This window comes from Nannospalax galili, unplaced genomic scaffold (genome assembly GCF_000622305.1).
Source record: "Nannospalax galili isolate Female #2095 unplaced genomic scaffold, S.galili_v1.0 scaffold3839, whole genome shotgun sequence".
In the NCBI taxonomy this organism is placed as follows: domain Eukaryota; kingdom Metazoa; phylum Chordata; class Mammalia; order Rodentia; family Spalacidae; genus Nannospalax; species Nannospalax galili.
The window spans coordinates 328-4,297 of NW_008342285.1; the positions used below are offsets into that span (position 1 = coordinate 328).

General features: G+C 43.2%; 1 pseudogene; it reads right to left on the reverse strand.

Moving 5' to 3' along the window:
* Nucleotides 1-286: 286 nt before the first annotated feature.
* On the reverse strand, nt 287-1,960 carry LOC103738195 (annotated as a pseudogene).
* Nucleotides 1,961-3,970: the final 2,010 nt, after the last annotated feature.

The window sequence follows — 3,970 nt, forward strand, 5'->3', positions numbered from 1 at the left end:
TGAAATGACTACTGGCTGCAGGTTTTGGGTTTTTAATATTTGCAGAGCAATTATGGAAACACTGTTGAATCTGGTTCACACATTTACGACAATGAAAATTCCCCTAAGCCCAATACAAAAAAAGAACAGGTGTGGCACTTTGAACTTCCATGGTGCAGCAGGGACAGTCACTGGAAGCAAGAGATCCGCATCAGTCCCTATGGATCCAGAGATCGGTGGGTGAATGGCTGTTCTTGATGGTTAGCTGTAGTCTAGTTATCTTGGAAAGCTTGGCAAAGACCATCCCTTAATTGTAGTGTGTATGGCTGCATTTCTGATTTTTGAGTGCAACACACTGGTTGTCTAGCTGAAGTTTAAGGGCGTGGTTTTTGAAACCTCCTCCCTACCTCTGTTTCTGTGCCTTACGACTTCAAAGCTCGTCTCCATTTCCTTATCCCTAAGGGGAAAGAAATTTAATCAGTAAATATTTCTTCTGCAGTAAGTAATTTTGAAAATATTCTTCTTTGCATTAAAAACAACAAAAAAAAATAGCCCTTACAAGAATCTTGGGAAGACAGGAAGGGAATACAAAGTCCTTTATCAAATCATTTTAAAGTTTCAATTGAACAGAAAACATGTAATACTGTACTGAAGCTCTATGGTCCCATCTTCTGATTAGAATTGATTGCAGCTGTATTTTGGGACCAACTTGAAGACAACTGGAAAGAAGCTGTGTAATGACATTCCTCCTAAGCTTTAGCAATTAGTCGATAATAGTCTCTTTATGCATAAGGGTAATAATTTTTCTCATTCAAGTCAAGTTCTCATCATTCAATGATTTCTCTTCCCTTCTAGTTTGGGGGAGTGGTCCGATTAGCTCAGGTAAAGATGTGTGTGGTGAGTCACTGTCCTTCCAGAGTCCCCCACACATTTTGAAGGACAGTGTGGAGGAGTGGGTCTACGTGGAGGTCTAAATTCAAGCCAGCTATCCTCTCAACGAGGTGAAAAGGCTGGGATTTACTTTAAAGCCACTCTCAAAAATTTTCTTTCTGATGCCATTTAGATTTCTTCCCATTTTATTTACTCTAAAAAATTCGTGTCCCTAAATAAGATGTAGAAACACCATATGTGGTCATTTAACTTTGGGTAGCATTCATTTTAAAGTATTTTATTTATTATTTTTATTTTATGTGTATGAGTGTATTGCCTGCATGTGTGTAAGTGCACCCATGTCGTGCAATGCCCTCGGAGGTCAGAAGAAGGTGTCAGATTCCCCTGGGACTGGAGTTGTTAGCCACCATGTGGTTGCTGGGAATCGAACCCAGTCCTCTGCAAGAGCAGTCATTGCTCTTAACCGCTGAGCCCTCTCCAGACCCGTAGCATTCATTTTAAGGATTTCCGGCTTTCTTCATGCTTGACAGCGGTCTGCAGTGTTGGGAACTGTGTGTAGCAGTACAGTTCCTGGCCCCAGGAATCCCATACACAGCACTAGGCGTTGCCAGCTCTGGGGTTTCTGTAACTATTACTGGAGCAGTTTTATTCCAGGAACCTGAAGAGTTTTCTACACCACTACCACCTCCACCTTCTTCCCAGTTACTACCTGGATCTTCTCTTTTTTCATTATCATCATCTTTCTTTTCACTTTTTTGTATGGCCTGAACTCTTAATCCGCTGTAATCAACTGCTTTCTGCTCAAATTCTTTCTACTCATTTTCATCCTTCCTCATGGTCTTGCCTGCCGGACTCGAGTTACCGTCATCACCGGCCTGGTCCCTGCGCTGGAGGTCCCACCACCCCCAGGCCTGGAGCCTGAGCTTCCCGCCGAGTCCGCTGGCTGCTCCGCTTCTTCTTGTCCTTCTCGCGAAATTGTCCAGGCTCTGCTCCTCCTCCGCCATGACCAAGGCCCGGATGGGTGGAGCCCGCGTTGGGCACTGTGCTCCAGTTTTGGAGCTCCGGGTAGAGGGTAGAGGCTGGCTGTACGCTCACGATGCTGTGCTCCTGGCCCCGCAGGGTCCCCGAGGCCGGGTTACAAGGAGGCCAAGACCCCCACAGTCCCCCGCACAGGGTAACGGTGGTACGCTCCAGCGCGGAATCGCTAGTACTGCTGCCAGAGGCAAAGAGGAAGGCGCGCCCAAATTTCTTTAATCAGGCCAGCTCCTGGCCACCAGCCCAAAACAGAATGCTCATCCTAGGAGGAGTTAATTTAATTATTTGGAAAAAGAATCAATTACGTGCCCTAAAAGACCCAAGCATAAGCTGTCTGGCATCCACTTACAGGTGAATTTTAGAGGAGTCAGCAGAGCTAGGACACGGGCAGAAGTTTGAGCCTTCTTGAGATAAAAGACTCAGTGAGAACTAGGAGAGTATCAAGGCTCATAGGGATGCTCTGAGTTCAGTTGATAAAAAAGTGTGATGAGTGGGCCAAAGTTGGGAATTCAAACACGGAAAATGTTATCTAGACCCAGGAGAGAAAGAAGTTCAGTTTTAGGGAGGGGAATGTATGTTTCTAAAATTAATTGCCTTCATTTTTTGGTAATGCCTTTTTGAGTTCATGTGATATAAAGCCCTAAATACATGCTGGAGTCCAGCTCCAGCAGAGTCTGGGGCCTGAAGGGGTGACGGTAACTGCGAAGGTAGAAATGACTATACCAGAAACCACAATTGCAGTTCTAGTAGCAGCTGTTGACTGAGCCTCTCAGGGGAGGTCAGCCCGAATGTCTTTTACTTCTCTTCTTTTTCTCTTCTGAAAGCAGCCTTCTACAACCTTTATTTATAATTAGAAAGCTTACAATAGCAGCAAAATATCAGACCATAAATAAAACCATGAGTTTGCACAGTATTTCTCAGTGTCCAATATTTTTCAATAATCACAGTAAAAGGAAAGTACAAAGTTCAATGGTTAACCTTTTCTTAGCACAGCCAAGCAATGTCTTCATTGTTTTCTTTATAGCCTTGCGGTTTCTATTTTACCATAGACGTGTAAGACAGCCTGTCCCCATTTGCCCTTTAATTCTTTGAATTTAATATTTACAGGTAGGCGTGTATATTTGAGAGAATTATTTTTCTCATGGGAATGGGAATAACCAATTCTTTATTTATTGTGTAACCATAATTGCTCTGCAAATATTAAAAACCCAAAACCTGCAGCCAGTAGTCATTTCAAAAATCTTTCTCTGTTCAGATAGTGAGCCTTGGTAACGGTTGACTAGCTCAGATTTGATGCGCTGAATTGTGGGCATCAGCTGGATCACAAATTCTGGATAAGGTTACTGCTGTTAAAGTGTCAGTGTGAGCCTTGAAAACCAACTCTACTAGATTCCCATATCAGAGGTCATGCACCACCATCTTTTTACTGACTTAGCTAATCTTTCTATCCAAGAAGGAGTTTCCCTAAGCCAAATAGTTTTTCCTTATCTTAAGTGACCTTAATTAACCTGTTCTGTGCCCCACCCTAAGGAATACTCTGTAGTAGGCTGTGGCTATAGTTAGTAGACTTCTTGGGACAAGCTGCTGTCAGAACTGGTATGTATCACAAATGTAGGTCCAAACGAGATCACAGTCATAGGAGGAAGTCGTCTATCCTATTATTTTGTTTCAGTAACATAATTCTGCTAAAGGCAGTTTTCCCGGTTTAAGTTCCCATTCCATCATCAGAGTTGGTTATCAGAATACTTAAAGAAGAGAAGGTTATACAAATTACAAAAACCAGGAGTAACTGGGGAAGGGATATCCACCAAAAAAGCAGTGGTCATCGGCCTTCGGCTGGAACTTTGTCAAACAGCACTCTTGCACTCTTGCCAAGAACCACGGAACTCTTGGAGCCAGCAAATACATACCCTCAGTCTTAAAGAGTTGTCCTTTAATGGGTAAAACTCTATACCATTTTTGTGCCAGGAAGTTAAGTAAAGTGCTGGTATAAGTTATAAACAGAGAAGGGGGCGGCTGCAGAGAAGGTCATCCACATTCTGGAGTAGGGTCTCAAGCTAAAGAC